Below are 12,500 nucleotides of genomic sequence, written 5' to 3' on the forward strand. Positions count from 1 at the left end.
CATGTATAATTTGATTGATTTAGTGACCTACAGTATATGATGGGGATAACAATGCTCATGTTTGAGAGAAAAAATATATTCAATTATTTTTTATAAAATAATAATAACAAATAATACTAATAATAATAATAATAATAATAATAATAATAATAATAATAATAATAATAATAATCTCATTCAATTTCTTATTGCATTTTCAGCTACAACGTATGTGTAGCATTCCTTGCGCTTGCTAAGACACACTTTCTGGTATTCATGACCATTCTTATTATGGCACTGCAAATGAAATTCGAGGAAGGAATGCAAAAATCCTTAATGATCCCAAATGGAGGCTTAAATTCGTTAGCTTTTTTTATGCAAGAGGATTACCCAGCCTCGCTTTCGTTTTCGGCTGCGCTGTTATTATCATCATTTCACTTTATTTCGTGTCAGGGAATGTTCTATCATCCTTTTAATGTACATTAAATGTGTAATACTACACGGCATCACTTCAAATGCTTTTGAGGTTTTTTACCAATATATATGTTGTTATTATAATGTAATTTTCTGTTTTGATATATATATATATATATATATATATATATATATATATATATATATATATATATATATATATATATATATTATATATATATAAATACCCACACACAAACACACACACACATATATATATATATATATATATATATATATATATATATATATATATATATATATATATATATATATATATATATATATATTCCAGCCTATGGCTCTGTGTGAATTATTGCAAGGAAAATAGTAATTTGAATAATTTTCTGACATATTCAATAACGAAATAATCTTTTATTATCTATTATAATAAGCGGTTGTCCTTACTTTAGCTCTGTATATTTTAAACATTCAAATATTTCCTGAGCAAAAAGACTTTCAAATCCAAAACCGGTTTATAAAGTTTTTATTCTGGTACAGTATTACTTTCTTTTCCTGTAAGCTAGTATGTCTCATCAACTGAAATGGGTAATACTGCTGCATAACGTGCACCTCTCTCTCTCTCTCTCTCTCTCTCTCTCTCTCTCTCTCTCTCTCTCTCTCTCATTATCCTAAATAATGGAAAATGCCTAGATAGTATCAACGTCCATTTTAGGATAATGGGTTTTGTTATCGCTGTGCAAATATCTAACAATTATTCAGACATATCAACGTATATTTAAAAATAATGCATTTTGTTATGATTGTGCAACAGTCTAATGATTCTTCAGCTACTGAAGGTTACGAAAATGCTTACTGTCATGTTAAATACTCTTATCGGTATGCCTAATCACATCAATAGTACCTTTCAACAAACATGAATTAGATTTTCTGTAGTCACAACACAGAAATTATACAGTGTGTATTACCACGTACATAGTTTAAAGAAAACATGCTGGAATGTGCACTGCTTCATATTCAGTTTTCTACTCGTGATGAAAATCTGTATTTTTTTAAACTTAACAATCTTAAAACAAAAGAAAAAAACTTTTAAGCTCAACTTGGAGTATTGTTTGATGTGACACATTGCAACAGTAAATTACGATAGATGAGCAAAATCTTTTTTTCTGCAATTAAAAAAATCTCATATGAGAAAGTCTTGCGATGGGGAAACTGGAGAAAACAATGCTGACATCCAATATTCTCGCTCCGAGCAGCAATTAGGAGTTGCTTCAGAACAAAGGGGGAAGAGACGAGAGAATGGGGCGACAGGAGAAGGAAAGCGGAATTATTGACGGGTCGCCAAAAGTTGAACTGATGCAAGTTCAGGGTGAGAGGGGGAGGGGAAGACGCTGCAGGATGCTGGTGAAAGAAGAAGAAGAACAAAAAGACGAAGGAGACGAAGAAGAAGGAATTATTGCTTGGAAAAGTTTCCCGCTTTTATGAAACGTTTCTGATAATAATATTTAGAGGGAATAGAGAGATGAAGTAAAAAATGGGCGAAGATACGGAGGACGAAGCCGAGGAACGTGTGAGAATAAATGTTCCATACAAAGAACAATAATAAGAAGGAAAAATTATTGGTTAGAAACGTTTCCCGCTTTTCGGGAACGTTTCTAGGGATAATTTTATAAAAGGAAGAGATAGATAAAGTAGAGAACACGTGGGATGAAGCCGACCAACGTGTAAGAATATATTTTACGTAGAGAGAAAAAGAAGATGAAAAGGAGGAGGAAGTGATTCCTTGGAAAAGTTTCTGAGGATAACTCTATAAAGGGAATGGAGAGATAACATACAAAATATGTGGGATGAAGCCGATGAACGTGCTACAATAGTTTTTACGTGAAAAGAAGACATGGGAGTCGTTGGAATGAAAGAAAAACGGTCATCCATGATAACATATCAGAGGAAATTCTGTAGCAGGACCGAAAATAATCAGGACACAAGTGATGACGTGATAAGCTTGAAACTATATATCTGTGTTTACATTTAAGAGTTTTGGTGTTCAGTATATCTTACGGTTATCGTTATCTGTAGTCTAATGTGTTTGTTTTCCCCCAAGAGTGGCATTTTTCAATGTTATTATTGAGATAATAAAAATTATTTTAAGGCAAATCATGACAGAAATAATATATATATATATATATATATATATATATATATATATATATATATATATATATATATATATATATATATATATATATATATATATATATATATATATATATATATATATATATATATATATATATATATATATATATATATATATTTTTTACGTTTTTCCGTGGTTTTAGTTTAAAATATGCTCTGTGAGACAGGTAGCAACAATTTAAGTTAATTTAGCCTTGTGATTCTGACTTCGTGGGTACGGGAAAACGTAAAAAAAGAGGAAAACAAAGGAGAATTTCATATGAGCATAGGGCTCTGGTTACTGAGGGAAATATTACGTAAAACACGTGGGCAAATTTAAAGGAGTGTATTTACATAAATGATATCAGTACGGGAAGAGGAACTCAAAGTAGATTACTAGAAGGAGATTCTACTGGATTGAATGAAACTGGGGGGGATTCCAGACACAGTCCGAGAAGCTTCCACGAAATAGAATCCCTCTGAAATGAGAGATATGCACATTATACGCCAGTAATGAAAATAGACAAAAGAATAATGAATTCGAAGCTGCACTGAGGGTGCCAAAGGAGTAATAAAGAATTAATACTGCCGATGCAAGAGGCGCACGGACATTAGACAAGGGAGATTTCTGGCTTTCTCTTTAAGAAAATATTACGAGACAAAAGCGTGACTGAAATGGGGCTCTTCCAGGGCACTTTACCTTAGCAGATTTTCCGAGGGCGCGTAGAAGGTGGTCCGTGGATGACTTGCGATTTCCGAGGACGAGTTTCTTCCACGTGGTGAGATGCAAGGGCTTCCGTAAAGGGGCAAGGCGATGGGGACTCCTCGAAACTCCAAGCAATGGCGTGTGGGCTCGAGGAATACGGTCGAAGGGCACGAGAGGAAAAGTATACTTTTGAAAGGGCCACGTGGTTAGGATGCAAGGGCATCGATGGGGCCAGGTGTTGGGGACGTCTTCACAAGTTCACTCCATATCTTCCAGCCCGCGTGTGTGTCGAGACCTCGTGGGTTTTTGCTTTTATCCTCCTTTTGGGGCAGGGGTGCGTCCAACACAGATGCTTTGACTCATTGCACCTGCTGCCCGCAGGGGAGGTTTTGGCCTGTAGGAGAAACACCAAGCCAGATTACTTTTGCCTCGAAGGAAAGATCTTTATCAAAAATGGGAGCGCCTTTAATCTTTTAAACCCTTGTTTTTAAGTCGATAGACAGATGGTCTATCGATCGGCCGGCTGGCAGTAAATGAAACACAACAACAACCAACCACAACAAAGGAGGGGGGGGGAGGGGAGGCAATTTGCTAGCGAATTCTTGCTAATCATAATACCTCCCCATACAAGATGATGTACATACCTCCTTCGGGTGTGTACATTGATATTCAAGAATGAGCGGCAAATGCTTTACGTTACTCTACATTCTGCCTTGCAATGAACTTTACTCCTAAGGGTTTTATGAAGCTGTGACGTTACTTTTAATAACACATTGGGACAATTTTCGTTAACAGAACGCAAAGTGATTTAAACACTTGCAAAAGAATAATTACTTTAGATTTGGTTACCCACTGGTAACTTTATAATGTGACTCGAACAATTGTGAATTAATTAAGATTATAGGACCACTTATATGAGGCTATGGCCAACAAATGAAAAGAAAGGTTATTGTTCAAGAATTAAAATACACGGTTACTTAATTTTAGATAAAATGCATGCGGTTAGTACAATCTGCCTTGAAGAGGCTGTGTAAATGAAAAACAGCGTTTATTTTTGTAAATGACATCCCCTTTACGCGATACTGTAATGACTATACATATTCGCATTGATAATTTATCTTCGTTTTAACGTACTTTGCTTAGCTATCGTTCAACGTTTAGGGCCCCCCACACGGATTTTGACAGCTGTATGCGGGCGAGAGTATTCGCGAGGTTTTAATTCGCTAACCTTAAACTACGCTAATTTTATGCGTCCACTGCCTACTCAATGTTATGACGGGCGAGCAGACAAAAGATGTGGGGTAGGACAAACAGAGATCTTGGAAGGAAATGGAAGGGGGGAAAAGGGATAATAATAACAAAGGAAAATTACCAAGACGTTACGAATGAAACTTGACCGCATATGAAAGGCGGACACGTCCCTCAGAGCTTACAAAGGGGCATTTAAATCACAAGGGCAAGAGTTTATGACTCGCGATTCATTAAAATTAAAGATAAATAAATGACTAAAAGAAAGTAAATGATATTGGCAGAAGAGCTAAGGGAAAAAGAGTGAGGGTTTTATTGTGTTAGGCGGGAATTTATCGTCCTTCGCCTATAAATTACGGCCCGGACTATCACTTCAGTCCCAGGGCGAGAAAGTGCACCGAAGGCGCGACTCCTTCAGGAGGGCTGCTGACACACGCCCGGTGCCAAGGTATGGGCGCAAGGGCGTGCCACTTCTCACTCTGTTATTCTTAATGATTTATACATTGTGTGGGGAATGGTATCCCGTATTTAATTGCCTCTTGTGGGGATAATTTAAGGGAAGATTAGTAGAGGATGGTAAGAGATAGCAGTTCCTGAGGAACGGAAGAAGATAGAGGAGGGTCTGACATCCCTTCTGGATTAGGGGTGCCAAGACCTTCGAAAAATGAAATGGTGGCACAGGTGCCATGGGAGCTCTAGAGCTCTTTGTAAACTACCTGGAAATTCCCACGCCCGTGGTAATTTCGCCTCGAGTCTTTCTTAATGGGACAGTCGTCCTCGGCCGGGAAGCGGAGGGCCCGCGACCGGAGGGCGGCATGGAGTACCACCTGGGCCTGCTGATGCGACAGCTGACGCAGGAGTGTTCCGTGCTGGTTCTACCATAATCCGTCGCGGCTCTTGTAGTTCATCGGCCAAGTGAGATATGGCAGAATCCTGACTTGCAATTGCGTCGGCGACGGACTGAGGCAGAGAGGAGGCGGTCGGGGGTGGCGTGAGCGGCTCGCAGGTATCGATGACCAGCTCAGGCACGGGTTGCGAGGCCGCACCTGCAGGTGAGCTTCGCGGTGGTCGGGAGGAACCGTCTCTCTGACCGACGCTGGTAGAGGTGCCAGGCCGGGGGAAGAGAGGGGGTCCTGAGTTGGATCCCGTGAATGGAGATCGGCGTAGCGCTCTGGCGCTGGCACTAGGGCAGAGTCAGGCGCTATCAGAGGTTTCTTGGGCTCGTCGGTCAGGACGGACGGAGCTTGGCCCTGCTCGGGGCATGCAAGTGGCACCGGCAGGAATTTGGCATCTCCTGAAGGGAGATCTGATTGGGGCCCTGGCACTGGCACTGAGGCAGGGCCGGGCACTGGAATTGGATCGGGAACCGATCGAGGGGGCCACTGTACATTGTACTCAGGTGGCACTGGTGGGGACTGCACGTCCTCCTGGTACCCAGGGGGCGCCAGTCTTGGCTGAGGGAGAAGCGGGGGAGGATTACTCGCGCCCGCGGAATGATTCGGGGAATGGGGACCCCTAGATTGTCGTGATTTCGGTGGGGACTGAAAGTCCTGTCCCAGGATGACGTCATAGCCTCCGGGGAGATGGCTTGCTACTGCAAGATTGCAAATTTTGGATTGGTGAGGTCTTGTGACTCTCAATTGGACCGTAGGGAGTATCATTTTAAATTCATTTATTCCTCGATCGTGACGAGTTTTCGTCTATTGACGATAGCTCCGTAGGGAACTCTGTCCCTTCGGATGAGGGAGATTTGTGCGCCCGAGTCCTCGAATGCAGTGACTCGGCGCGCGGGCTGGCTACCTCGTGGAGGGGCCACGTATACAGGGCCCGCCGGCGGGAGGGCCTAATGATGTGGGATCTGTGACGGCCAAGGCGACGGTGGGAGTATTTACTTTATTATTGCGTGGGCATTTTGCCCATGCGGGAGAATGGCCATAGACCTTGCACGCCGTGCAAAAAGGTCTGGCTAAAGTCTTTCCGCACTGCCCCTGTGGAGGGCGCAGGCGAGTTATTTGTCGGTTTTCCGGGAGAGAGAGGAGCCGGTTTCTTGTTCCGGCACTGTTGGGAGGAATGCCCGTTTTCTTGCAATAATGGCAAGTTAGGGGCTTGCTGAGTTCCCATTTTTGTGGGAATTTGAACCTCCGAGGAGGGACGGGGATTTATTTTCCGCCCCATGGATCCTTCTTGAGGGTGGTGAGTTTCCCACATATCTGCTATTCGGCAACACTCGGTGAGTGTTGCTGGGGCTTTTTCCACTATATGAGTGGCGAGGGCAGGAGGGGCGTAGCGCAGGAAATGCTCGAATTTAAACCGCTCGAGTACCTCGGCGGTGTTAGTGGCTCCTTCGGAATCGAGCCATTTTGTCAACGCCCGCTCGAATGGTACGCCCAATCGACCAAGTCTGGCCTGCTTCTCTGGGCTGCTCTCTCCAACGTCTCCTCCACCGCTCGGGGTAATCTCGTACGCCTTCGTAACTGCTTGGCGACAGCTTCCCAGTTTCCCGATCGTCTGCGGGAAGGGCGTGGTAGGCAACGAGGGCCTTTCCGCCCAGGAATTTAGTGAGAACAAGGGAGAGTTCCGGGGAGAGATCGCAGCACTCCAGGACTCGTTCGGCCCTTTCAAGCCATACTTCGGGTTCGGACTCGGTCCATTTTGGCATGAACGAGTGAGCTTGGCTGAGGGCACTCATCCCCGCGGCAGGGGCGGGGGTGGTGGGCTGTCGTTCTAGCATCTGGAGCTCTGGGGCGTTCTCTCTCTCTCTCCTGCTCTTGGGCAATTCTGTCTCTCTCTCTTTCCTCACGTTCTCTCTCCTCTCGTTGTTCTTGGGCAATTCGTTCTCTCTCCTCTCGTTGTTCTTGGGCAATTCTGTCCCTCTCCTCTCGTTGTTCTTGGGCAATTCGTTCTCTCTCCCTCTCTGCACGTTCTTTTTCCTTCTCCTGCTCTTGTGCAATTCGTTCCCTCTCTCTCTCTGCACGTTCTTTATCCTCCCGTTGTTCTTGGGCAATTCTGCTCTCTCTCTCTTCAGATCTTCACGATAGTCCCTCCTCTCCCTCTTCACGTTCTCTTCTTTCTCCGCCTTGGCATCAATCCACTCGCTCTTGAACCCATGCTCTCAGATCTTGCCCTGATAGTCCCATGTCCTTCCCAGCGGACATGTAGAATTTGAAATCCTCTGGAGGAAGTCTAATTTTGTTGGGCTCTGGTATTAGCCATCTTGAAATAATGATTATATGGTATGTCTGAGAAGACTTTTTGTTAAAATTGATATGTCTTGAAAGACGGGGTTGTTCTTGGCTGAACGAATTCTAATATGCGTCTCGGAGGACGTAGTTGGATTTTGTCACGCTCGGACTTGGCCGGCTGTAGCGTGAAGTTAAGGAGTTGTTCTAACGAACTAGAATGATCAGTCCTGTAAGGGCTTAGATTTGTGTGAACTACACTTATAATGTCTCAAAAGGACTTAATTTTGGGTTCAATATGTGCTGGAATGAGAAATTTCGCCACGTGCGACGTAGAATTTTTGTATGAGTCTCTGAGGACTGGAATTTGGAGAAATTCTCGCCACGTGCATTAAATTTTAGGGAGGACGTGGAGAATTTTAGGAGTCTCTGAGGACTGGAATTTGAGAAATTCTCGCCACGTCGACGTAGAATTTTAGAGTCTCTGAGGACTGGAGTTTGGAGGAATTCTCGCCACGTGCGACGTAGAATTTTAGGAGTCTCTGAGGACTGGAGTTTGGAGGAATTCTCGCCACGTGATGTAGAATTTTAGAAGTCTCTGAGGACTGGAATTTGGAGAAATTCTCGCCACGCACGACGTAGAATTTTAGGAGTCTCTGAGGACTGGAATTTGGAGAAATTCTCGCCACGTGCTGACGTAGAATTTTAGGAGTCACTTAGGACTTGAATTACGATTCGTCCCTTAGGACTTAGAAATTACTAACGGGAAACCCAAAGAAAATGTTTGCTGGGGAAATGAATGGGGGAAAAAAATGCTACACACTGGGCATGAGCGGGGTGGGGGTGCAGGTCGTTTGGCCAACACCGGAGGTATTTTTAGATTCTGGGTGAATGAACCCGTATATGTATAGACCGTCTGGGATTCGGGAATTTCCCAGTCGTCTGAGAGGATAACAGTACAACGGCCTAGTAATTTTCCCTATAAGCGGAGTTTAAATTTCGCTTTCCTAACACCTAACTCGAATTCTAACTACACTGAGAGAATTTCAGCAATGCAAGCTGACTTCTGTCGTGTCCCACGTGGGAATTTATTCGCGCCTAAATAACAGTTCGCTAATTCGAAATGTGAAGTAAAATTTATCACAGAGGAATTTATTTCGCACTATTCCTCGAAGCAAGAATATGGCAAGGATTTTAACACAGAGGAATTTTGCACTATTCCTCGAAGCAAAGGATGGTTAGCACTGGTTATTTCCTAACTACCTATCCTGAAAGGCATGCATTAACGAATCTAATACGGCGGTTCTTTTCTCTCAGTGATTACATGCGTCCCTATTTCTAATTCCTAGGAACAGTCACGATTGTAAAAAGGTTTTGCTAAGATTAACACATTACTTACGTGGAATTTTCTGGATCTGTGTGCTGGTTTTACACAAAAGGTTCGTAATTGTCTCGTACCCAGCTTAGCTTTGCTAATAGCTGATCTGGCAAGTTGCAAATGCAATAAAGCAACGCTAGGGGAACTGCAACTGCAAAACGAGATCCTGGCAAGGTCGCCATTTTTACGTTTTTCCGTGGTTTTAGTTTAAAATATGCTCTGTGAGACAGGTAGCAACAATTTAAGTTAATTTAGCCTTGTGATTCTGACTTCGTGGGTACGGGAAAACGTAAAAAAAAGAGAGGAAAACAAAGGAGAATTTCATATGAGCATAGGGCTCTGGTTACTGAGGGAAATATTACGTAAAACACGTGGGCAAATTTAAAGGAGTGTATTTACATAAATGATATCAGTATGGGAAAGAGGAACTCAAGTAGATTACTATCCTGAAGGAGATTCCTACTGGATTGAATGAAACTGGGGGATTCAGACACAGTCCGAGAAGCTTCCACGAAATAGAATCCTCTGAAATGAGAGATATGCACATTATACGCCAGTAATGAAAATAGACAAAAGAATAATGAATTCGAAGCTGCACTGAGGGTGCCAAAGGAGTAATAAAGAATTAATACTGCCGATGCAAGAGGCGCACGGACATTAGACAAGGGAGATTTCTGGCTTTCTCTTTAAGAAAATATTACGAGACAAAAGCGTGACTGAAATGGGGCTCTTCCAGGGCACTTTACCTTAGCAGATTTTCCGAGGGCGCGAGAAGGCGGTCCGTGGATGACTTGCGATTTCGAGGACGAGTTTCTTCCACGTGGTGAGATGCAAGGGCTTCCGTAAAGGGGCAAGGCGATGGGGACTCCTCGAAACTCCAAGCAATGGCGTGTGGGCTCGAGGAATACGGTCGAAAGGCACGAGGAGAAGTATACTTTTGAAAGGGCACGTGGTTAGGATGCAAGGGCATCGATGGGGCCAGGTGTTGGGGACGTCTTCACAAGTTCACTCCATATCTTCCAGCCGCGTGTGTGTCGAGACCTCGTGGGCTTTGCTTTTATCCCTCCTTTGGGGCAGGGGTGCGCCCAACACAGATGCTTTGACTCATTGCACCTGCTGCCCGCAGGGGAGGTTTTGGCCTGTAGGAGAAACACCCAAGCCAGATTACTTTTGCCTCTGAAGGAAAGATCTTTATCAAAAATGGGAGCGCCTTTTAATCTTTTAAACCCTTGTTTTTAAGTCGATAGACAGATGGTCTATCGATCGATGGCTGGCAGTAAATGAAACACAACAACAACCAACAACAACAAAGGAGGGGGAGGGGAGGCAATTTGCTAGCGAATTCTTGCTAATCATAATAATATATATATATATATATATATATATATATATATATATATATATATATATATATATATATATATATATATATATTATATATGTCATGATATTATATATAAATGTTTTAATTGAACGTATAAAAATTCTTTCGATTGCAACAGTTAATTGAACTGATAAGAAATGACTGCAAATGTGGATTGGAAGGAAACAGATGCTATTCATTTTGAAAAGTAGGTAAATCTGCTATCAGCAAAATTACAGTTCATTCCGTGAAACACATAAAAGCACGTCAGTAATAGGAGAGGAATTATTTGATGTACTGCAGGTAAGGGAAACTTGTCGGATGCGAAAGACACGTAGTAATCTGCAGCATTACAAGAGTAATGGCTTTAGGTCATCAATCTGCCTCATTAGCATTTTTACATGAGGTTCTGGATTTTCTCCGTAAGGGTTTGAAAAATCAGCCTTTGGAAATTCGGAATTATTCTCGCTTCTGGTTCCAGAGAATTTGCTGCGGAACTCAAGCGTTATATTCATTTCCAGTCTTCACTTAAAAGACATATTTGCCGAGTTGGATTTTAATCACGCCATCTCTTAATGCAAGGGAAGGGTACGGGATCTATTTCCATTAATTCGCAAGAGGTCCCTCTCTACAGGGCCCACTGCTAGTAAAGAATTCACTCCATGTATTAGTTCAGAAAGAGTGAAGTTTTAAGGGTAAGTTAGTTACATTTAAGCATATGAATGTTAGAATGATAAGGATATTTTGTTTAACCAGCACCTGCAAAAAAACATTTCAGAATTCCAGGATTGACGAGCATTATAATACATACGACGATATAGCATGTACTGTAAAATGATTGAGGTTGATACACGATAATTTCTATACACTATTTGTCCAGGGTTTAAGTACATATACCCATGAAGTCATAGATAAGAGAACACACACACACACACACACAAACACAACACACACACATATTTTATATATATATATATATTCATATATGATGAGCATTTATATATATGATATATATATATATATATATATATATATTATATATATATATATATATTATATATAGTACAGTATATATATATATATATATATATATATATATATATATATATACATATATATATATATATATATATATATATAAATATATATATATAAAAATATATATATATATGGAGAGAGAGATTTTCGAAAGCATGAAAGCTTGATAAAGTATTTAGTGAAGAGTCTAGCCATGAATACTGTGAACTGGATAATAACACATCAACCCATTCTGTAGAAGCAAACAGTTACTTAAATAAAAACAAAACAAAAATACTTTAATGGATGACGTCCCCACAACACTGAAAGCAGCGAAGGGCAAACGAAAACTTCCGTATTTCCATTTCTCGAAGAGAAGTAAGAAAATTCGCACGAGAACGTGGGACACAAGCGAGTATAATCTTGAATAATGGATGTGAGAAATGCGCTTTCGGGCATAAAAGACGCAGAAAGCAACAATGAGTCTCCCCTTCATTAGACGAAGAAGAATTGTACCTTTAATGGACTTAGCATGACTGCAGCATCTTTCGGGGCTTTTAGAAGAAAAAAACGCAGTGGCTTAGAGGGTGGTCATACTGTGTTTGGCCCAGTCTCAGGGACAGTTTAATCATGGAAGATTCGATACCTTTACAAAAATAAAGAGCAGTAATAGTTATTATAATAACAACCAATAATAAAAAAGCATTATGATGAAAGTCTTACATAATTTTATAGTAATGTTATATATATATATATATATATATATATATATATATATATATTTATATATATATATATTTATATATATATATATATATATATATATATATATATATATATATATATATATATATATATATATATAAATATATGTAACCTGGTTCCACAGTTTTATGAATATTCTATATTATTTTAATCTAAGTCATAAGAATATTGGATCCTTTTTTATATAAAACATCCACAGGAACTTTGTAGTAGCATTATAATTCACCAAATTTACACAATAAAGGCGCAAAAGTT

This window comes from Macrobrachium rosenbergii, chromosome 7 (genome assembly GCF_040412425.1).
Source record: "Macrobrachium rosenbergii isolate ZJJX-2024 chromosome 7, ASM4041242v1, whole genome shotgun sequence".
NCBI lineage: Eukaryota > Metazoa > Arthropoda > Malacostraca > Decapoda > Palaemonidae > Macrobrachium > Macrobrachium rosenbergii.